We start from the raw sequence: 25,523 nt of genomic DNA, 5'->3' as shown, positions 1-25,523 counted from the left end.
ACTGTGTGACTTTGTGTTTGATAGGGAATAGCAATGTAGGGGAAGTGAATCTAATCTCTGCAGATTCAGGACGATTGCCAAAAAGATTCATTGATTTCCTCCCCCCACCTCCTTCTGCAGGAGTGCAATCTTTTATTGTATAAATGTCAGAAGCTTCAAATTATTAGGAAACGTGTCAAGAAGCTTAAGGTATAATAACATTCTTTAGAGAGCTTGGTTCTGAAGACAGTGCAATGAAATGTTCTAAAAGCAAACATGTCGTATGTTCTTAGGGAATAAAGCTCTGGGATTCATTTTAATTTGTCATTTCTAACAGGATGAGGCTTCCACTGGGTCTTTTGATGGGAAAGCCCTAGAGATGATTCATAGCTATCCCTCTGCCATTCCTGAGCCTTTATAAGCACCAGATTGTAAAGACATCTGCAGTTCTGGAAAATAAGGCTCTGGTTTGCGATTTGAGGCCTCAGTGCTGGACTGTGAAAAACCGTTGGGTTTTGCCCTGGTGACAAGGCCCTGAGAAGAGAATCAGGACTAAAATGAGACCATGGTTTGAACTGTGACTCTTATCTCAGGGAAGCTGTTTGTCCTATAATTAAGGAGAATTCCTTAGCACTGGGCAGTATATTATCCAAGATGACTTTAATGACTAGTATATTGGTTACTTTTGTGACAGTGTGACAAAATATCCTAGGAAACCATTCAAGGGGAGAAGAGTTAGTTTGAGTCAAGGTTTCAGCCTCCGTGCAGGAAGGGTGATATGGAGCAGGTTATCCTAAAGACCTGATGGAGAAAGGAGTGGGGATGGGATGGAATATGTCTGCTCTTTAGAGACATTCCTTTTCCCACTTCTCTTCTGTTGTCTCCAAGACAATGGGTGGTGCCTTCCACACTCAGGATGACTCTGTGTCTCCTCAGTTGATCTTCCCTGGAAATTGCCTTCCATACACACTACACCCCCACAGGTGTGCTTGACCATTGTCCCCTCTGTGCTTCTGATGAAGTTGATGGGATCGATCATCAGATTACAGACTAGAACATCTACACAGCATTGATTAAACTGATCAAGCAATAATGAGAACAAACTGGTTTACCTTTCTGGCAAGTCTGGAAACTGGGTGGCGTCAGAATGTGAGAATCAGAGGCCAGTGGTGTCCCTGGGGCTGAATACCACCCATGATTCTCAGCGCTGTGCTCCATTCTGGTTGGGATTCTATGGTTTATTCCTCGGTTAGCCATGCCTTGGGCCTCACCTGCATTTCCTTACCCTTCCTTTGTTTGGGACCGCCAGGGAAAGTCCCTAAACTATCACAGATTTGACTATCCTTCTTGGACATATGCTTTATCATGGATCCTGATCAATGCCCCAAATGAAGTCAGGGCTATTAGAAAGGCAGTGAATGAGGAGCAGAGAGTGAGCTGTGATGCCTTCAGAGATGGAGACCTCTTCTTTCTGGGGGAAAATATATCAAGATTTCTCTTGAGGCCAGAACACAAAGGTTCAACTAGAAACATTTGCATACCGTGGGAATGGTGTTCAAACTCAGCTGAAAACCATCGTGTTCACTACGGAAGTAATAGTAACTATTCAGTTTCACATTCACCTCTCAGAAACTGTCTCTGGGAGATTTCCACTATTCGCCCATAGTAGCCCTGTGTTCTGACTGACCTGGACTCATCTCATTTCCGTCCTCTACTCTTACATGTTCCTCCCCATCTTTCAAAAGTCCTCTTGTATTTGAGCAATCATACTTGTTCTAGTCCCCAAATGTTCAGTTGGAGATTACATATGGTCATATGGAAGAAAGTAGGTGCTAAAGTGCACCTGTGTGCCTTCCTGTACATGGTCACAGTGAACCTGTATTTGTTTACAGGTCACTTAACCATATTAAACTAAAATTTGCTGTAAATGAGTACAAACTTGAATATAATTTAAGTTTTATTGTAAGATTGAAGTGAAGTAATATATGTTAAAAACAAACAAAAAAAACCCAAAAAACAAAACAAAAACAAAAAACAAAAACAAGCTGTGGGCAGCCTGGAACTTGGTAAGAGGGAAGGGTTAGCCATGATTTCTGTGCTCCAGAAAGTCATTCTTTGACATTACCATGGTTTTTTTTCCATTCATTGCATGCTTATACATTTGTCCCATATGACTTCTTCAACCAAACCATACTTTTTATACAATAAACATGTCTATAAAGCTAGTGATGACTAGCTGTTTCATACAGGCTTAGCATTCACATTCTGTTTACTCAGAAAACAGTAACTGAGAGTTCTTGGGTGCTCTACAAAGCTCAGGAAATTTGGTGCTAAATGATAAAATCTCAGATCTAATGGATGGATTAAATCTTCCAAGTGTGAAGAACTTTAACAGAGGAGTGCAGATCCTGTGTACTGAAGAGCCATGGCTTTATATGTTTGGGATAAAGCATGTACTTTCTTCATTGACAAGAAGTCCAGGTAAATAGGATTATTGCACAGAGTGCTGTTCTATGTCCCATGAATGTAGCTAAATAGCTCATATTCTTACAATGAATGCTATTAGATATACCCTGTATGTTGACAACAAACATTTATTCATAATGCTAATTTTTCTTTTATGCACGATGCTACTTTTTCTTTATATATCTCCCTGTTTCTCCTTTTTATTCACTACTATGTTACACAACAACATATTATTGCAACTAAAGGTTGAATATAATAAACGCCAATGTATTAATGCTATCTTAAGCTCCAAGACCTAGAGAAGTGTGGAAAAGACAGTAGATTCTCTTTCCACTGCTTTCAACCTTGTATTGCTACCCCATGGTACCATTGTTTAGTGAGTGGCATAAAAGCAAATACAGTGAATGTATTGATGACAGAAGGTGTGACAAGGAACACTGGTTATCATTATCCACCAGGGAAGAAAAAGACAGCAGGTGAACAACTTCGGCTGCATTCCCCATTCAGTGCCAGAAGCACCATTGTAGCTTCTAGTTTTGTTTGGAAGGTTAAATAATCATTAAATAATCAGGCCTACAAGTTATGAAATTTTACTCAATACAGTTCCAGCGACAGAAAGAAAATGTACTAGCTTGATTCAGGGCTGTTACTAATGGTGCTTTTACTGCGATCTCTCTTCCATCCCTCAGTCCATCCTTAGAGATGCAATTTAATTATCACCTTAAGTTTAAAACCACCTGCTGAAAGAGTCAGGAATCATTTATGTAGTTGATATTTAATCTCAAACTAGAGCTTCCAACCCACTTTCAATCATTCAATTCCCAGATAGAAGGCACAGTACTTTTATATTTATAATAAGCCTTTATTCAGCACTAGAGATGAGCAGATATCTACCCTCTATGTTATTATGTCTACTTCCCTGCCAATAACCCTGAGTTATGACTTGCTATGTTTTGAGTGGGCCACTCTTACTCTGGGCCAGCACACATGACCAGTCCCTATAGATCCCTTACCCCATGGCATCTTCTTTCCTTCCTCCTCCTCATGGTCCCCTGCCTCAGACCCCAAGCTCCCAGAAACACCCCCAAAACCTCATCTATTTTCTGCCCAGCTATAAGCTGTATACATCTTAATTCACCAATTAGGGATAACTTGGGAGGCGGGTAAGCTTACACAGCATCACTTGGAGCTCTGTGCGGATTCTCTCATCCCTGGAGGCAACCAGGCCTTTGGGAGAGTATTTAGTGTCACAATATATAGAGCAAAAGACCAAACCTCAACAGATCATCTTTATAAATCTTCACTGCCATTTTCTGGGTTTAGCTCCACCCTAGACTCCTCCTCTCTTCACCCAGCACCGATGAACTCAAACATGACTTAGGAAGACTCCTTTGTCTCCCTAAGGAGCCAGGAGCTCCTCCAAGCAGGTCAAAGCCTTATCCATTTTTGCAAATTAAGTATCCAGTGTAGTCCTTGACACACCTGCTGAACGGATGCATGCTCTCTTGTCTGTGAATTCTGGAATGTCTAATACAGCATACGGCACAACACTGACACAATCCTCTGCCTCAGCCCTTCAGGACTCCTTAATAAGTATAGTCTCATTAAAAGGCAGAGGTGTATTAGTCAGGGAAGACTAAGCATTTGTATGCCAGGGTAGTAGCTCACACGCCCCACGTTTATGATTCATTGCATCTTCCATGAAGATAGCAGATGATTGAGTTGCTGTCACGAGAGAATGAGACACTTAAGTGAGTTCCATGCAAATGAAGATTCCAGAGTGGGAAGTCTGGTAGTTCATCTCAATCAGTACTCACTTAAAAGGAGCAAATCCCACGACACTAATATCCCAGGTCAAGAGAGAGGGGAAAGTGGCTAGAGAAAGGGAGGTAGGAGGGCATGGAAAGAAGGCATCTTGAAACACAAGTTCCAGGTTCTGGTTTTAGACCCCCTGAGAGATTATTGAACATTATAATGTGCATCTGTCAACTCTCTCATCTATAGAAGAGTAATCATTGCCCTGCTTGCACAGTAAAGCCAATAGTTGAAGAGTAAGAACAGTTGGAGGTTATGCACAGTCAGGTTAAAAGAACTCAGGTTCAAAGCCAGGAGATCCAAGGTGTGTTCTCGGGCCACTCAGTCTTACTCTGTGTAATCAGAAAAGAAGAGCTGTACAGAGCAATCTCAAGGGCTCCTTTTTTTTTTCCCTCAACATGTATATTTTGAAAACAGATTTTTATGAGAGTATGAAAGGAAACAAACAAACAAAAGGAATACATACAAAGAACAAAGAAACAGTAAGACTATCAAGATAATTAGACAAAACTAAGCCCCCAGTACATCAAATATCATAGTAGAAAAGGGCCATTTACTCCAGATGGCTAATTGGATTGAAGATTTGTATGAATATACATGAAAATAACATGCAAGGGCTTAGCGTTGATGGGAACTAAACCACTATATTCATGCAGATTTTTTAAAAATAGGAATTCCTCTGGAATAGGTTTAGCTCAGTTGGTAGAGTGCTTGTATGGCATGCAGGAAGCCCTGGGTTTGATCCCCAGTGCCACATATTCTAGGGACTAGGAGTCATTCCTATACTGGGAACAGGAGGTACAGAAGATCAAGAATATTGTCCGCTGTTTAGCCTGAGTTATATGAGCACCTGTCAAGAAAGAGTGGCCGGTGCTGGGGGTAGGGTGGGAGGATGGCCCCATTTAACTTATAAACATTGAAAATGAACTGTGTAGGACAGAATGACAGTAACACCAGTGACTCATTTATATTCTCCAGGTTCATGGCTTTAGTGACAGTGACTATTAAAAACACCCCTCTTCTCGGTTGCATTACAGGCTGCTTGTAGAGACGAAATTCTGTTTAACTTAATTTGTATGGAAGCTCTCACTCTTCATAGTAAAAATAAAGACATTTAAAGAAAATGTGACTTTTAACAATAAAAGGGACTAAATGGAGCATGTGCTGAACCTATTCATCTCTGACAGCCTGACTACTCTCAGAAGCCCACCAAGAGCATTAAACCAAAAGATGCCATTTCACACAAACAGCAAATAGACCGCTAGTCCCGCTTGCCAAGACTCTCTTGGTCCAAGCAGCTCTTCGAATCTCAGAGGCAAAGGAAGATTCAAGGGAATGGCAAAGGGAATGAAATAAGAAAACATAAATGGCAGAAGTGAAGGAAAGAAAGATGTATGAGATTAGGGAAGCTCGTAGTGCCAGCATCATCCTGAATATGAAATGACTCAATGGCGGAGACTTACATTTTCAGTAAATTTCCAACCAAGTTCTTAGCTCTTCCTAGATGTGTAACTCAATGTCAGAGTCAGTCTCTGAGCGGTCACATGAGAGCAAGTGAAAGCAACGGACAATTAATACCAAGAAGAAAATATGGCAAACAGGTCATGGGTCTTCCCTGCATGTTACCAACTCTGCCTTTGACTCTGCAAGACCACTTTAAAACTGAGAGGCAAAATTACCCGAAGATTATATCATGGAAGACAATTTGGAAAGATACACTCCTTCAGCTGCATTGAAACCCGAGAGGAAAGAAACATTTAGAATAGCAGTATTTTGAGAGTTGTTATTATTGTTGCAAGATTTGCAAAAACAAGACAAAACAACAAACAAACAATAACAAAAAACATTGTTCTATGCTGTGCCATTCCCCAAATATGAACTTCACTTCCTGAACTCTTACAACTGTTACAGGTGTGGCCATCTTCTGCTCGTCTCCAGGAGTCTAAACAGGAAGTTATCAATGAGGTATTTGAAGGAACCATGGTGTATAAACAAATCAGTTTATACAATGAAAGTATTTTTACTATTGCAAAAGAGCTTCCTCATTATAGTCTGAGACTCTGTAAAATATCTGAATAGATTTCCTGAAGAAAGTGTATAGAAGACACCCCCCTCCCCGGCCAAACATAAATTTTGGTTAAATTCCAAACAGCAAGTTTATTATGAACACCCAGTTGGCTTCAGGAGCAGAAATTTTTTCATGTCCTTTTGGTTTGTAATTATAAACAAACAACATGGTTGGATAACAGTACTTGTTGCCAAGCCTGTGGACCTGAATTTGACATGACATGGTAGAAGGAGAAAGCCACCAATTCCAAGTTGTACTCTGACCTCCACACCTGTGCAATGGTAAGCATGCCTATAACATGTATACACAGGTAAATAATTGTAACTTACCATAGTAATAATAAAAATTATAAATCATAAGAACATCTTTCTGTTACATCAAGAGAGACTTTCTGGCCATTTTTAGTTCAAAAAACATCCTAAGGATGTGGGATTCAACTCAGTTATTCTCACTCAGGCTATTATTAATACTTAAATGTTATTTTGTGAATTTGCTCTTATAGATCAATTATGAATGAAGGCACCGGGAGGCTAAGGTATCTCAGAAAATCACTTATCTATTATACAGATACTTCCCTTGAGAGCAAACCTTCTTTTCCATTTTTTCCAGTTTTTTTATTATGAAAAACTTCAAACGTGCATCAAAGCTCAAAGAATACTACAGCGAACATCTGTGTCCCCATCACCCTTCCATGGTAACATTTTATTCCACTTGTTTTATCCTCTCTCCATCTGTCTAAGCATCCCTCTAGACATCCATCAAGCCATCTTATTTTTCTGATGCATTTGAAACTACATTGCAGATGTCAGTACATTTCCCCCTAAGCACTTCATCATGCATGTTATTAGCTGGAGATCTGTGTGCATTTCCAATATTATTCTTATGATGGAAAATGGATACAACCTGAAAGTCACATATCTTAAATGCACCGTCTGTGTTTTAGAAAACATGCCTCTGTGTTATGAGAACTCACAGCACTAGGTTTAGATCTTCAGTCTTTCCCAAAGGCCTCCCTGATAAAGGCTTGGGGGCCAGCAATATTGAGGAAACCTGGAGACTTAAAAGTTCAGGTTGAGGGAGGGAGGTCTTCAAGTTACTGGAGACATGTCTTTGAAAAGGATAGTGGTGTCAGCAACCCCACCCCCTTCTTCCTCACTCTGGCTTGAAATGATTGGCTTTATCATCCCGCACATCATACCATAACATTCTACCTTGCCAAAAGACAAAAACCAACGGGGCCAGCCCGTCGTGGACTGGCCCCTTTGAAACCGAGTCAAAATAAATATGTTCTCTGCACTCTAGTTGGTTTTCTCAGGTGTTTTGTATAGCAGGAGAAAGCTAGCAAACCTAGCCATGTATCTAAGATACTATCATTCTAGAATTTTCCTGGACACTACTTGTCCTCAGTCCTCTAGAAGCAAAAACTGGTCTTTTTTTTTTTGTCCTCACTACAGATTAAATGTCTCTGGAACATTTTGCACCAGAATGGTATAGTATATCATTCTTACATCTTTTAATCACCATATTTCTGGGTCCATTGTTTATTTGTTCTTGTTACTTTGCAGCAATATTCTGGTGTTCTCTCGTGTTCATACCACAGTTTGCTTAGTAGTGTTGATTGTTTTGGATAGTAGTGTTATTTCTATTTTTTTAATGCTATAGGTGATGTTGTTTTGAAGATATCTATAGAAGACATAGGCTATGAATCTTGATATGATTTTGTTTTGTTTACTTGTTTATTTGAATAGGACTCGTGTAGTTCAGGCTGGCCTCGAACTTCCTATCCAGCTAAGGATGACTTTGAACTCCAAATCCCCCTAACTCTGCCCCTCAGCACTAAGATGTCAGAGGATGCAGCAAGCAGTCTGTATTTTGGATGTAGGTACTTAAGTCACTCTTTACAAAATCCAGAGTCTGTTGTGTTTATATGAAGATCTGTGAACCTCTGAAACTTACCAAGGAAATTTTAATTTCCAGACCTTTTGGGGCTTAATAAATCCTATGGTAAACCATTTTTGTTCCCATTGAGCACTTTAGGCACAGATGGAGAGAATTTTAAAAAGCAAGTAGTGACCTTGGGCATATTGTGGAAGTGTAAATACATAGTTCTCTTCAACTAACTTATTTGTAAAATATCAGTTTGCAATTCTAGAAAGAAAAAAAGCATTGCCGAGTTCTCTCCCCTTCGTCTATAAAGATTGACTGTGGCTTAAAATAGCCTGCAGTTGTCAATGCTGTAAATCATTCAGGAGATGCCAGCGCTTTTTTATTTTTTCCTGCTTTGCAAGAAGAAAAGTATATCACAGGTCTCATATAAGCGACAGCATTTCAAACTCCATCAAGATTAGATTATTACTAATGCCCAGAGATAAAATGAACTGTGGATGTTTTAAATGTTTCTCTAAGGAGCTGAATATGTTCAAATAAAACTTGCTGGTATAAATATGGAATTCTGAAGGGTTGAAGCATTGACTTCTATGAAACTCTGCAGAGGAAAAAGAAACTATGCAAAGACAACAAGTAGTCCTTCAAAATAATGGGAAAGAAGGACTCATGCATGCTTTGTGTTGTAGAGCAGGCAGCGGTAGCTGGGGAAGAGGAAACAGAAAAACTCCTTTTTGGGTCAACTTTCTGTTATAGTTCTAGGAACTGATCCCTCCCGCTAGCAAGAAATCACATAATGATTTTGATGGTACATGTGATGGCTAACGTGAGAATTGTTCCTCTGGAGCTCCTGTGTTTCAATGCTTGGTCTCGAGCTGGTGGCACTGTTAGAGAAAGTTATAAACCCTTTAAGAGATGGAGCTGTGCTGGAGGAAATTCACCACTGGGGGCAGGTTTTGAGCCATTGCAGTCCTTATCAACAGTGGCCCCACAGTTATCTGCCTGCCTCTGCCTTTCAAGTGCTGGGATTAAAGGCATCTGCCACAACACCTGGCCATAGGGCCTTTAAGTCTTATCTTCTTTTGTCCAGTTTTTTGCTTCCTTTTTGGGGATGTAAGTGACCACCCAGCTCTTGGTTCTGACACAATGCCTTTCCTGCTTACTTGCCTTGCCCAATAGACTTAGCCCCTTGGAACTGTAAGCTGAATAACTTTCTCCCTTACATTGCCTGTCAGCTTATTTATTATATATACTAAGAAATTAAGACGCTGTTATGATTTGCATGGGAAATGTCCCCAGACACTCACGTATCTGAGAAGTTGATCCTAGCTGTTGGTGCTGTTTGGAAAGGCAGGGCGCTATGGAGGAAGTATGTCCTCTAGGGGCCGGTTTTGGGGGTTTATAGTCTCCTCCTACTTTTTACTTACTCTCTCTACTTCCTGTGTGGGGATGCAATGTATCAGCTGTTCTTGCTACTTGTGGCTTGCTGTCCCGGCCAGCCTTGATTATAACCCTCTGGAACTATTAGCCAAAAAAATAAACTCTTCTATAAATAGCTCTGGTCATGATATTTTATCACAGCAACAGAAAAGTAATAAATACCGTATGTAAAAATTTCTTTCCCTGAAAGTTATCACTGCAAGAACCCATTAGTTCAGAGTCCTTTGCACATGTTATAGAAAGATTATCCTTATATATGCCACGAATTTTAACAATAAAGTGCATATCCAGAAAATGTACATTAAGACCACTCACTGTCTTTCTTTGTCACCTTTATTAATTCAATCCTGTACAATGTTTCTAGGGTCGATTGTTTCTCAGATAAACATTACACGGTATTACAAACAGAAGGAGATAGCATATTTTGTTATTTAATATTTGTTTGATTAAATTTATTAATTATATTATTTATTAATTATAAATAATTAACTTATTAATTAAAATATTGTTTAATATTTATATTAATGCATAAAAACACTAATACCCAGAGCCTATTGAATGCTAAATCTTAATAATTCAACTGAGCTATCAGAAAAGTATTAAAATGACAATAGCAGCAAATCTTTCAAAGTCTTCTTTTTAACCTGCTTCATTTTCATGGCTGAAATGGAAAAGAGGAAGAGGCCAATGCGTCCTTACCTGTTTGGGTCAGAGGAGCCATCTGGTACTCACTGTAACCACCATGAGGGAACCAATAATCCCTACACTCATGTTCCAATCTAGTCACTAATCACAATAATCAGAACATCTGGTTAGGATTTCCCTTTGCTGGGGTGTCCCCAAAGATTTTATTAGACATCAATTTCCCTTTAGATCTATCTTGACTATCAACATTCATTCACTTTACCCCACATCTGTCTTCCTTGAGTCAGGTATGCCATCTTGTCTCTGCTTACAGCCCAAGACGATTCATATTTTAAAACTCTTTCAGGCATACATGGGAAGCATACCACTCTAACAAAAGATGTCAGATTCTACTGTTACTACTGTCATCTTTGTGCATATTCTCCCTATTCTCAACTATTTGACCTAACCACTAACCACTGACTTTTTTTTATTTTTATTTTATTTTATTTTATTTTATTTTATTTTGGTACTTCAGGGTGTTACCAGAGAACTGGAAAAACCACTTCCAGTGAGGTGATCCAAGGTTAGGGCTGCCTTCCCTAAGGGAAGGAGCTAAATGAAGACCAGAGAATGAAAGGCACTTTTAAAGGATCAAAGAGGGCGGCTGGGAAAAGATCAATGGGTGGTCATTTGCAAATGACAATTAGTCATTACCCACTGTAAACTTAAGATCTCAGAGGAAAAAAAAAACATTACACTGGTGTTGCCTAGTTTACAAAGCTGAATGATTAGTTCTTGGTGATTGTGGAAATACTTGTAGCAGATCTTGGGCTGTTTTGAGGCCCCTTTATAGTCAATCATTGCCCACCCCTATGTTTGTTCTAATATCCTTTTGACTATCAAATAGTATCTGTAGAATGCATTAGCAGATTGATAAATACAATAAATCCACAAGGTATCTGAGACCCACAGTGGCATTTCCCCTGCTTCAGAGTATTCCAGCTACCTGTGATTCCCAGAAACAGGAATTGCCATGATTTTTGACCTTCTGTTCTATAACTAGTAAAATGTCCTATAACCATTTTCATGGTGGAACAAGCTGTCTGGTCAACCCAGATCTGTCTAGACGATGGCCACTCACCATTGGCTGAGAACTATGAGTTAAGTCAACATTGTTGAGGTTTTTAATTGACATGGATGTGAAACCTGAGCTCTGCACAGGATGACATGAGCTGTGTACTAAAAACTGAACTTCTAGCCAACCAAGGGAGAAATGCTAACTGCTTCCTATTATAGTTGGCTTTAACTTTGAGTTCACTTAAAGCCTTCTCTCTGTGGCCCAAAACTTTGATGAGTGCTTGAAGCAGAGAGACACCTAATCAAATTTACGACAAAGCATTTACTTATCAGCATTTGTTAACTCTGGGCTCAGAAGGGACAACAAACTCTCCTATCTGTCATCACGGTATTTCCTGATCTTATAGCTAGTTTAGGGTCCCAAGTTGCTTTCTGGGTTCATTTGAACTGAGACCAAGCAATCATGAGCAGTTTGCTTGCTGAAATCTTAGTACCAGAGGTTTTAGGCTGCTGTTTAGTTTTCTAGAAGTTCTGATGGTTTGGTCATTGCCACAACAACTTGTTCCTACAGGGCACTTCAGAGGATCAATAGAGTCATGCAGTTGTAATTTCTCTGGCAGGCTGCTATTGAAGGGGAGTCAGCGTGAGGATGACAACTGGGCCTGGGGCTGGAACCTAACCTCTTGATGTCCTCTCTACCAAGAGCTGTTTAATCACCTATTCCTCTCCCAATTCCTTAGCTCCTTCCCTTCCCCTACAATATGGGTTCTGCCTTAGTAAGGGGTCTCTAGAAGAACAGAACCAATAGAATGAACATAAAAGAATTTAATTCAGCTTTCAAATAATGACATCAGGTTCACACCTGAATACTGAGAACCAGGTAGTTACTCTGTAACTGAGGCTGGGTGTTTCAGCAGTCGGGGTAGACCCACAATGGCTGTCTCTCACAAGATAGAGAGGGGACAGCCAGTAGTTGCTTAGTACACAAGGCTGTGTGCTCCTGTAGTCACAGCCTGGTCCCAGCAGCCTGGCTGTTTTCTGGGAAACCATCAATCCACAGTGATTGAAAACTTGAAAACTCTGGTTCCTCTCTTTAGGAAGAAGTCAGCAGTAATAGCCACAGGGCAAATTATCTCAGGGGGCCAAGTGAGAAAACCAACCAGCAAAAGGTGAGGTAATTTTCCTTCTGCCACTGCCTTTTTATCTGGGCTACTATCAGCCCTCCATCATATTGGGGCTTCCAACTGCAATCAAGACATTTCTTCAGGTGAGGTTCCTTACTCAGGTGATTCTAATTTGGGGCAGTTGACAATAAAACCAGTCCCAAGAGCTTCCTACCATTATCTTATTCAGAATCTACTTGTATAGCTGACCTTACATCTCTCAGCCTCTTCAAGGCTGCTTCTCTCTGTTCTTCCACAACTAATCTTGGGCTCTTATTGCTTAGAGCTCTTGACTGATTTCTCTCTCTCTCTCTCTCTCTCTCTCTCTCTCTCTCTCGACCTCTTTAGATTAGACTTAAATCCAACAGCATAAGCATATGTGTGTGTGTGTGTGTGTACATGTGTGTTTGTATGTCTCTGTGTGTGTACTCCATTTGTCAATCCTAATATAATATAATAAAAACTAGGCCAGTACTGTGGAATAATAGATTCCAAATGTAACCAAGCCAAATGTAAGCTTATCTCTAAATATCTGAATTCTTTGGATATATATATATATATATATATATATATATATATATATATATATATATATCCAAATTTGTTTCCTGTTCTAGCATCCCAAAATTTTATAAATATCTTTATGTACTCAGTCTTCTAGTTATAAATATTGTTTAAAAAAAAGGGAAAGTGTCCAGTCAGTGGGAAGTTCAGTAGTCTCCATGTGGCTGCACATAGAAAGTTTATGAGCAATTTTTACAGAAGAAATTATCTGGGTCCCATTTGGGCAATTACATTGAAACCCTGAAAACAGGCATACATTACTTTTTAAATCTGCAACATGTGACTCAAAGACAGAGCTAAGACTATGAACCTCTGCAACAGTTGATGAGTCCGTGCACTCACTTCATGTTTTAGTGCATTTTATACTGTAAGTGAATACAATATTTCTTAGAACAATATGGGACACATAAATAAATACATCAGTTCACAACATATAATGTTCTATTATCTCAGACAAATTTTGCCATTATAAAATATAAACAATGAATTTTGGCTTCAAATTTTAGTTGACTCTTACCATATACAATATTTGATCTGAAAGGCAATAACTTCTTGATCATTTGAAGACAAAAGAGATTCGTATCTTTAGAACATTGTTACATTTCTTCAAATTGTCTGGTGACACAGATTCTTGGAAATCAAAGAGTCATCAGGAGGTTGGCAAAATGGCTCAGCCAGTCCTGGAGCAATATGAGTTTTTTTTGCTACAACCTACAAGGTGAAAGGAAAGAACTAGCTCTTGTCAGTACAAGTGCATGACCTCTTCAACCAGACACATACACACTTTCATGAGCAAGCACAATGATATAGCAATAATAATAATAATTACATTTTAAAATATCATCCTGGTTCTGACTATGTTTCTAACATCACAGACCTGATGGAAAATCACCTGGATTTGCTTCATTGGTTATGAATTGACGTCATTACTTTTCCACACTATTAATACTAACAATGAAATTTCACACATATTCATGTAAGCATAAAGCAGTAAGTGTAGAGGACAAAGCCCATGAGAGAGATAAAATGGGTAACAGAAGTAATCGCGGTATATTACTGCTGCAAAAATCAATAAAGCAAATCTGTTATTCTTTTTAAGTGTCATATTACAATAATGTTTTCCTGAAGACTGTTGTCTGCATCCAATTTAGAAAGGCATCTGCTTGTGTTTGCTTAAAACAAAAGGGTGGTTGACTTAATGAATTATTTACAGGCATGCAATATGGCAACAGTGTCATTATGAACTCTCTTCTAAGATCTCCTCTGGCTACTCCTGGCAGGGTGTCAATTTGCTTGTTTTTATGGTAGGTGCATGAAATTGTGAAGCTATTCAAAGAAATGGGAATCTACCATTAGACTTCCTAATGCGTGCAGACCCAGTACGAGAACCATGGCAACAGGAATGGCAAAAACATTCATTTGGCATTAACAATGTATGATGGAGAGTTCAGGCAGATGAGCCCTGGGAATTACAGAAGCCTTGGAAATCGGCTGAAGATGTGAGGAAGTCAAGGCAGGGCTGGGGGAGAAGCTGGGGAGGAAAGAAAGCAGGGCCGAGGACTCCTTTCTCCGCCCTGGCGCTGTAAGGCACCTGTCAGTGCCAGCTGGAGAAAAGAATTCCAGAGAAGCTTAGAGCTCTGCCCCAAAGTAATGAAGTAGAAAAATTAAACTGACCTTGAAGTTTATAAGAAATAAGCAGAAAAAGCGTGAGAAGAAAAAGCATGGGTTTAAGTAGCAGGGTTATTAAAATCCAATGATTTTCCTTAGCGTCATCAATCCGGCATTTTCTTGTACAAATCAGTGCATTCCAGAGAGACTCTGGGAAGGCAGCTGGCTGGTGGCTGGAAGCATGGCCAGAACCAAGACGGGGCGGAAAGAACAACTCCTCCCCCACCGCCTCCCCGCAGAGACAGCAATTTTTCCTCGGGTCAGAACTACCTGTAACCTGGCACGATGCCGGAGCGCCTGACTTGAATCTCTGATCAGAGGAGCTGACTGGTGCTGAAAGTTGATGGGATCAATTTTCAATTCATAAAAATGGCCTTCTGAGGAAATTTTGTAAACAAAAGTCAATTACAATGGACAATTGCCCCCCGCACCCCCCCCCCAGCACCTACAATGTAAATCTCAGAAAGAAGGTGTCTACGGATAGAAGAGCCATATGTAGCTGTGTTTAGTCTTCCCTTTCCATGTGGTGATTGTCTGCTGCCTGTAGTGGTCCTCATGAGGCCTAGATGTGGCAGAATTGATGAGGGCAACACTGTTCCTGCCTCAGCACTGCAGTATCATGAGGAGTTTCCATTTGAAACTTTGATAACGCCAGAGACTCTTGTTAACTAGTACTGTCTTGCAACATGTGTATTATACTCTAAGGGTTTTAACAGCTTAAAGCTGTCCTTTCTTATTTCAGTCAAGATACAAAGATGAGAGTAGTAGATTGTTAATTCTGTGAAGAGGGAAGCATTAGAAACTGAGAATAGGAACAATGTGTGAAGAAATATGACTTATGTAGAATGCTTGGGCTGCGTGTGGAAACAGCTGACAGAAAAGAAGCCTGCTGGAGATTGGCAGGGCTTGCGCCCACAGCCAAATTCCATTTAGAAGAAAGAATAAGAATTAGAAGCATCAGTGCAGACAGGAGCCCAGCATAACTGTCTTCTGAGATGCTCTACTAGCACCTGACTAAGAAAGATACTGAGGTCAGGGACCCCTATGGACGAGTTAGGGGAAAGACTGAAGGAACTGAAAGGAATGACAACCTGATAGGAAGAACAACAGTATCAACTAACCTGGATCCCTCAGAGCTCTCAGAGACCAAGCCATCAACCAAAGAGCATACATGGGCTGGTCTGTGACCCCTGGCACATGTGTAGCAGAGGACTGCCTTGTCCGCCCTCAGTGGGAGAGGATATATCTAATCCTGTGGAGAGTTGATGCTCCAGGGAAAGGGAATGCTGAAGTAAAGTGGGGTAGGTGGGTGCATGAGGGGGATGGTTGGGTGGTTGAGTTGGGGGGAGGAGGGAGCACCCTCTCAGAGGCAAAGTGGAGGGAGTGAAGAGCTCTGGGAAGGGAGACTAGGAACGGGGCAACATTTGGAATATAAATAAAGAAAACAATTTAATAATAATAAATAATAATAATAATTAATAATAGAATTAGAAGCATCAGCCCCACCCCACCACCAGTAATGTTTTCTCTGACTTCCAAAGATGTAAACAACCAATAAGCAGCAAGCCCTCAGATAGAAGACTGGCTAATTTACCCTTGTTCTGCCAATTGATGGGATTCACCAGGGAATCATCAAAGTACATATTTCTGCTCTTTGCAGGCTCTGGGTACAACTGAACTACGATATTGCTAAATCTCGTGATTTTTCAAATTGTTTTATGGCTTCCTGTAGTGATGCAGGTTTGTGGAAAGGACTCGTGCACCGATCTCCTGATCCTTATCAGACATAAATTGTACAGCTTTAGACAAGATACTTAGTCTTTTTGAGCTTTCATTTTTCATAAAAAAAAATCTGGGTAATAATAATCATGGTAGATAATACCTAAATCAATGAATTGGTAAGACTCAAAATAACTGGTGTGATACCTCTTAGCTCAGTAAGTGTTATCAATATTAGTAAAAAAATAATTAGACATTTTTACTATTGTCATCATTCTAGTTTTCCTTCAGTCCTTCTTACCAAGCCATCAGCAATTCTGAGAAAGTCATGTGCTACCTCAGATCTACTAATTACATGGCCGAAGTCACTTAGTAGAAGGAAGACAGGAAAAGAAGGATATTTTAAAATTAAACCTGAAATTTGAATAAGCCGACCATGCACCAATTTCTACAAAGAACTAAAGCTTTTTATCTCTTCATGTTTGTGACCATGCGGTTTTCAACCATGGGGAAATCCAATGCAGAGCACATATGATATGACCACCACCCTGTAGGGCAGGGAGAGAAACTGGGCCTGAGCTCATCTGAAGCGTGGGTCTCTTCATGTTGAACAATGCCTTAGGGAGCTGAGAGAGGCTCCAGGAGAAAAGGCCTTTTACCTCAGGTGTACTTTGTTCCCTGGATGGTTCTTGGACATGATTTTCATGTCTCCTGTGACAAACACTTACATTCAAGTTATAAGGCAGGTTTATTCTTGCTGGAGGTCAGATCATAGGTATAGGACTCAATCTGGTCAGGATACCCTGACTCTGGATATGGCTTTCTGCCTATCCAGATATAATCTCTGGTATGTGCCAGACAGTTATGATTAAATTGGTCTCTTCTGAAAGGGCTCCTTTGTTCATATTTAGTATGGACTTACTGATCATGTTTATTTACATGTTTCTCTGATTGTGTTTTTCTGAACTAAACCTTCCATGGACCACTGCTTGCTTTGTTATATTAGTATATAAATATACACTGAAACTGAAGTGAACATCTTTCCAGCATTAGACTGTGTCCAGCCCCATTCACTCAGGTCTGCGGATCCCAGGTCTCCCAGACACAGATCTGCATACGTCGCCTGAAAACTCAACATTAGCTTTGCTTCCCATGGGATTCAGCTCTTTGGAAGCCTTTCCCCTCTCTTAAAATAGCTTCATATTCACCTTTCTGTCTCTCATCTCTTTCAAGCTACAAGGAAGTTATTTGGAACTGTTGCATGCTTTGGGAAGAGCTTAGTTAATGGGAAGGATGGGGCTAATGCAAGTAAGACCCACCGGGAAGGACCAGGGTCTTCTACTCTGAGAAGGGGTCATTTTCTCTACATTGGATGCCTCTGCTCTTGTGACTTAAGAATCAATACCAAGGACAAGAGACCAGTGGAATCTATCCTCCTTTGAAGAGACAAGAAAGGATCCGGATTCCTGAAATTGAGAGTTTAGTTGCTGAGAGGTGGCACGCACCCTTCAGAATGGTCTGAGCACCCTGGAATTCAGTCTTCCAGAATTCCATATCCTTTCTTAGACTCAGAGGGCTGGAAAATGCTGATGCTTCTCACTGTTTGATGTGCTGAATGCCATTTAATTAACATTCTGGAAAATCACATTTGACTGGTATCTTGCTCATTTAATTTTAATATTTCTACTGAATTGACAACACAATGTTATTAATAATGCCTGTCATGTAAGGCCTACAATCAGCAAACAGCCCAGACGGGTGGAATAAAATATGCACTATTGTTTCTTTGTTCAGACCATATAGTTGATCTCAATCTCATGTTCATTTACAATTTTTAAAAAAAGTTATTTAAAACAAAAAAGATATGTAAAATAGATTTATGAACTGATACACTCCTCTATATTTATATACAGAATTTCATAGAAGATTTTCAGGTGTTTTTTAATACAAGTAAAATAAGTTTATGATTATCTCAATAGGGACAGATCAATATGCTTCAAGAAGTTACATTTTGTTAATAGCAGAGTATTTCTCTTCACCACACTGTAGCTGGCTTTTTACTGCAGTATCAAGGTGCTGAAAAACTTTGTATTCTAGTGGCTTTCAACATTTCAGCATTTGGTGATAAGAAGTGGGTGGCAGAGCATCTACATAATTCCTCTATTTTCATCTTGCAGGACCGTGAAGGAACTTGCGCTGGATCTGATAGGCTTTTCTCAGTAGAGTGTAAAGTCACTTTTGATGCAGATTTCACTATCTATAGATATGATCATGGATCCCAGTGCAAAATTAAATGTGGAGTCCTGTGTTTAGAATTACTACAGATTTGGAGATGGAGCAGGCAGAGCCAAGCACAAGGACCTTCTGAAGGCATGGCTCTATGTCATTGCACAGGTCATGTGCCATTCAAGCCTTCCCTGGGTCAATATGTAGGCCAGAATTACCTTTAAAACCCTCAGTGGTGTCCCTAGGGTGTTCACCTTTCTGCAATGACACTACATTCTCACTTGTTTTCATACTTGTATTTGTGTTGGGTAAAGGTTTCTAGACCTGCTAACACTACATTGTAAATTAGGCAATATTTTTAACTTTTTAGTATGTATATGTTATATATACACACATTCTCTCTCTCTCTCCATATATATATAAGATATATATATATATATCTTAGTTAGTTATGGGGGTGAGTGACGTGTATAGAGTTCAGAGGTCAATGTAAAGTGTCTTCCTAAGTAATTTTGTACCTAACTTATTTATTTATTTATTTTTGAGACAGGACTTTTCACTGAACCTGGAACTCAATGATTGACTAGACTGATTGGCCATCAGGCCTCCAGGGACCCCCTTCTACTTGAGTCATTAAGATTGTGGTATTTATTGCATATGTCCTGGGAATCTGAACTTACATACTCATTCATGTGCAGAAAGCACTCTGGCAATGGAGCTATCTCTCTAGCCCCCAATTTTTAATTATCTTAAAGTTCCTCCCCCCAACTTTCAGGTAAATGGATATAACTAGAAAAGACCATATTTAGTAAGGTGACCCAGACTCAGAAATACAAACACTGCCACATGTACCTTCTCATTGGAGGTCCCTAGCTCCTGATTTTAAGATGTGCATACATATCTTAGAGTATCTGAAAATACCTGGAAAAGAAAAGGGACCATTTCTGGAGTAAAGGGGTGGAGGACCAGTAGAGAGGGGAAAAGCAGGGTACATGTGACCTGATCAGAAAAATGTGACAAAGAGGGAAGGTACTACTTAGATGTGGGGAAAGAGATACAGAAGAAGGAGGGGGTGGTAAAATAACAGTAAGGGTATTTAGAAATCATATTATTAACTAGTAATACAAAAAAAATACCTATAATATGTGTAAGCCTAGAGAGACAGAGAGGAGAGAGAGAGAGAGAGAGAGAGAGAGAGAGAGAGAGAGAGAGAGAGAGAGAGAGAGAGTTTATACAAATTTTACGTAAACTTTTCACATCTAGACTGACAATGTTTCTTCCAAGAGCCAAAATCCACCTAACAAAAATCCCAACACCAGGAACAAGAAGTCCTCTTTTGATTTGTTCATCATGGATTTCCAAGAGACCTCCAAAACATACAGGTTAATGCTATTGTCCTGTCTTCTGATTTTATTTTTCCTGAGCCTTAGGTACAGGAGTCGATCTGTAGCCAGAGTAGCAGGTAGCTTGCTAGGAAACGGTCCTGTGATGTCAGAAGAAGATGTCTACTTGAGCAGGAGCTGGACAAAGACAACAGTGAGAGGCATGCAAAAGCAGACAGGGAAAGCCTACAAAGCCTCAACCCTACCCAAAATACTTAGAGTATGCTTAGAGTGAAAGAAATAGTCCTCTGCGTGGAAAAGCATGCTGATCTAATACCAAATGATCAGCTCTTAAAACAAACATACAAATAACATTATATAGATTTAAAGGTTATAATTAGGAATATATATATATATGTGTGTGTGTGTATATATACATATATATATGTGTATATATACATATACATATATATGCAAGTATGAATAATCATGTAACAATAATTAATGAAAAAGAGTCCATACATTTGAAAGAGAGAAAGGGGAGATATTTCAAATTCCTCACAGATCTGAGTATTATTGAGTTAAATTTGTCAAGTCTGAGTCATATTATTGTGAGAAAAATTGGTGAAAAAACCTGTATTATCTTGGAAAATTCTCCCAGTTTTAGACAGCTCCTCACTGGATAGTTTGGAAATAACAGAGCTGTGCAGATTCGGGTGACAACTGATCTTTCTTTAGAGGAACCACTTTTTCCCTTGATTAATTGATTAATTTGGCGTCTTGACACATGCTCTCATGTGGAGTAGGCTGGCCTGCTTCACACTGAGTGGCTGAGGCTGGCATAGGACGTCCACCCTCCTGCTTCCATCTCTCAGGAGCCTAGAGGGTTACAGCTATGACCACCACAGTCAGCCTGCCCCATTTTTATTTTTTGACCGAGCATAACTTTCCTTTCTGTACTATCTTGAAATATAAGACACAGGATAGAAAAGTGTGCAAAAAACGGTGTCGGGCTTTTCATGTTTTCTCCCCAGAGCAGCGTCTCAGAAAAACCAAGCCTGCCAAGAACACTGTTAGAAACATCACTTGGCTATCATGATAACAGCATACCCAGAAGGCACTTTGTCTGACAATAACGGTGCCAAAAAAGAAATTGTACTGCCTGTGGAGACTTTGAGTAGTTCACAAAGGTGGGCCCATAACCAACAATAACGGCAGCATTGAGCAGAGCAACTAGAACTTTCAACACTGCGGGAGCTTACAGAGGCTTCTGAGCCATTTTGGCCAAGCTGGGGCACTCCAGGAAAGATACAAGTCTCACCTGTGAGAACAATGGGACTTCAACTGTGCCAGCACCAACAGCAATGTGGCACTTCTCTGTTTGTATCAATCTTTGAATTTCATTTTGGTTAATCATTGGAACCAATTCTATCAGGATGAATGTATGTGGAAAATGGGAAAAGATAAGTAGCTGGGAGGAATAGCAGTGGGCCCTCACTTTGTAGAATTCTTTCATTTGTTCTAATTATTTAGTTAAGTTTTATGACCATTGCATGAGTGTATGAGAGTGACCAAGTACATGTTTAGGCTGCAGGAAGATAGCCTAACCATGAATATGTCAGCCCTGAGCAAGAGAAGGAGGACAGAAGCATTTCTGCTCATATCAAAGGGCATCTGTGTCCTGGGTGCTTGCTACTTCCTGTACTCATTCTTGTCAGCTGACTGGGAGAAGAAGTGTCATTGTTCAATGCTAAGGACAAGTGTGTGTGTGTGTGTGTGTGTGTGTGTGTGTGTGTTCTGCTCTCAAGAGGAATGTTGATTCTCAGGGTGTTTTATTTTCCTTTATCTTGAAATCTTCCAGAGAGGAAGTTGCGAGGTTCAGAGTACACTTCACAACCCCATCTCCCCAGAAGTATGAAGAACTGCATGAGATATATTTGCCTCCCCAAGGAAAGAATCCACCTCAAGACATCTGTATTTATCATTGTGTTCTAGGGGATGTGGGTAAGGACTCTCAGGTCTTATCTTCTTGAAGTAAATAATTAAGTAGAGCACCACAGTTTAAGCAAGGAAAGCAATTCATGCACTTAAGGAGGGATCAGAATAGACTGTCCTAGAGAGGGAATCTCCCCCTCCTGCCGTGGGTTCTGCATTATGGATTTGAAGGGGGAAATTTTGAGGATTAATAAGTTAAATAGCATATTCACAAGACAGAGTTTTCCTTTTTCTCATCTCAAATCGCAGTTGACTGAAGAAGGTGACCATTAATGCACATGTGAGGACGTCCCTGGTGCCTTAGCTTCTGATGTAGTGGGAATGATCTAATTGCAGCTTTGAGGATGTTTAACTGAAAAGGGTAGTTTTGACTGGCAGGAGACAGCTCTCAAGGACTAGCTGCATATCCTTGGATACTGCACATCTAACTCCTTGCCAACTTGGTATCGATCGTGCAATGCTAACTTATCTACCAAAAGGCTCATTTGGGTCATGGACCCTTTGTCAGTCAAGATCCTTAGAGGCATCACACATTAACTAAGAGAGTTCAAGGATGTTTTAATAGAAAGGTATGGACAAAGGCTGTGGAAGCAAACGGGACATTGCTGCTACCCAACACAAGCAAACTGAGGGTTGTTAGTTACCCCCTGGATCCAGAGAAAGCTAGAGAAAGAGAGGCCTGAACAAGCTAGTGACATTTCACAGGAAAAATGCTGGACAGGCTGCTGGGAGGGACGTTCTAGTGCTTTCCTTCTTTCTTTTTATCTTCTTTTTTTCCTCCTTGCTTTCCTGACAAAGGATCTGATGGATCTTCCTAGAGGACTGACGATCCTGGAAAGCCTCATGGATCTGAGGACAGAGCTTAGAAGGGCTGGGGTTAGGTCTGGGAGATGCGTCCTTGAGGTTAGGTGTTGGGAGAATCTCCAACACAGACACTTTGTCCTTTCTCTTAGATCCATAGCACCCTAGCTCATTATGCCTCAGTAAGCAGCTCTTCAATGAAGAGAGCCCTCTGACATCTAACCGTGCCCTTACCTATTCCCTGTCCTCTCAGAAGAACAGTTTATATTGACTTGAGGCAACCCAAAAGAACCTGACTACAGGAATGATTTTAAAGCACAATTTAACTCAGAGAAATAACAGAACGCTAAAGAACTCAGAAGGCCTACATAAATCTGCCTGCATAATTGCCAGTACATGGTCAAATCTTCAATTTTATGAACCAACTCCAGCATCCCAGAGTTTACATCCTTCCTTGATCTGTCTTCAGAAGGGAATTTACTTCTCTAATAACATCAGGCAGATCCCCGAATGACCATCAAACAGAGGCAATACGAACATCTGGGAGTATCTGATGGTAGTAAACCCGGAGGTGCTTGACAAGATGGTAAGTGCTTAGCAGGTTGATTTAACTTGCTTCCCTGAGGTCAGTGAGGCTCTGTGCTCCCTCACATGTGACTGCCTGGGAGTGACGCTTGAGAAGCTCCCCATTCACTCTTTGGTGTAGGTGTCTTCACGCCAAAAGATAGAGTGCTTTGCTGGGTGTTAATCATGGCATCAACTCAAGGCCTATGATTTATAGACCAGGCTCAGAACCCTTTAGGTAATTCAGTTCCCGTAAGTCTGTGTTGTTAGCCCCTGGATGCACTTGTTTAAGCTAATTAAAAAATAAGCCAAAGGAATTCATTTCTTACACGAAATGTGATCTGATGTACACACTGAGCATTCCACCTTCCCATGCTCCCGTTCTGCTCTTGACAGCTCACATAACAGTTTGAGAAGTCTCCCTTAAAGCAAATGTTTAGATTTCTAGAGAGACAGGATGGGCTTATCCTTCCCACAGCCCCACAACTTCCTTAATGTCTGGGTATACAACAACAGCGACAAAGTATTAATCACAGAAGTATGTTTGTGTTTCTTTTGCTACATCATCCACCAACATTCTAAGGGGTGTGATTAAAAAGTCTTACAGTTACATGGGCAGCACCTTCCAGGGACCTGACCCCACACCTGGTATAAGGATAATTGGACTGCAGTCTCCCAGACATGGCAGGTAAGCATTGCTAACTTATGAAAATCTGCATCCCTTCCCTCCCAGTGTGTGTAATGCTCGTCTTCTGGGTATGTGTAAATGCTGTAAGCTGATAAAACTCAAAAGGCAGGCTTAGTAAGAGGAAGAGAAGGGCTAGCCTTATGACATGAGTAGACAGACTATTAAACAAAAAAGCCACCCACTTGTAGACCAGCATGTCCCATGCCTGTTGACATCTAGACTTCCAAAGTTTAGGGTGTGGTCACTTCCTACCACCTGCAACCCATGTCAGCTATTTTGCAAACAAGTTCTTCAGACACAGAACAAATGGGTCAGTGAAAACAATCACTTCTCCAACTTTTTCTGAATAACATTGACTGATACTTGGTGGGGGATGGGTGGAGCTGTTCTGCCATAGTATTTGACAAACTTGAAAAACTTAAGTACTGGTGGGATTAGAAACCTTCTAGGGGTCTTATACCCCAAGATTCTTAGGAATGGAGGATACAGAGCCATCTCCTGTAACCAGGCAAGACTTTCAGTAGAGGGATTTGGACAGAACCTTTGCTCTACAATTTGTCCTACAAAATGGGGCCTACAAGATGTGCAGGGTAAAGATAGAACAGAAATTTTAGAAGCGGCCAACCAATGACTGGTCCAGCTTGAGACCCATGTCATGAAAGGGAGCCCACTCCTCACACAACTTGGAGGGCCAGGACCCAGAGCTGGATAGCCCAGAGACCTAGGGCAGAAAATGATTCCTTTGTTGTTGTTGTTGTTGTTGGGGGGGGGGTTATTTGTTTGTTTCGAGACAGGGTTTCTCTGTATAGCTCTGACTGTCCTGGAACTCACTCTGTAGACCAGGCTAGCCTTGAACTCAGAAATCCCTCTGCCTCTGCCTCCCAGAGTGCCGGGATTACAGGTGTGTGCCACCACTGCCCGACGAAAATGATTCCTAATGATATTCTGCTATACTCATATATTGGTTCCTAGCCCAGAAAGGCTTCACCCAGAAACTAATAAAAACAGATGCAAAGATCTACAGCCAAGCATTAGGTAGGGCTCGGAGTAGACTGGGAGGAAGAACTGTAGGATCCTGAGGGGTCAAGGACACCATCAGAAAACCTACAGAATCAACTGACCTGGGCTAATAGGAGGTCAAAAAGACTAAACCACCAACCTGGGAACCTGCATCAGGCCAACCTTGGTCATTTGCATACATGTTACAGTTTTGTAACTTGGTCTTCTGATAGGTCTCCTAACAGTGGGAGCAGGGGCTGTCTGTGACTCTTTTGCCTGATTTTGGGACCCTTTACTCCTACTGAGTTGCCTCTTCCTGTCTCAATAGGAGGGGAGATGCCTAGTCTTAATTCAACTTGATATGCCATGTTGGTTGATATCTGTGGAAGCCAGCTGTTTTCTGGAGAGAAGCAGAGGAGAATTGGAGGGGAAGTGGGCAGAGGTGGGTGAGAGGAAGG

This window comes from Apodemus sylvaticus, chromosome 13, assembly GCF_947179515.1.
Source record: "Apodemus sylvaticus chromosome 13, mApoSyl1.1, whole genome shotgun sequence".
Lineage (NCBI taxonomy): Eukaryota > Metazoa > Chordata > Mammalia > Rodentia > Muridae > Apodemus > Apodemus sylvaticus.
Note: the sequence above shows the minus strand (reverse complement) of the source record.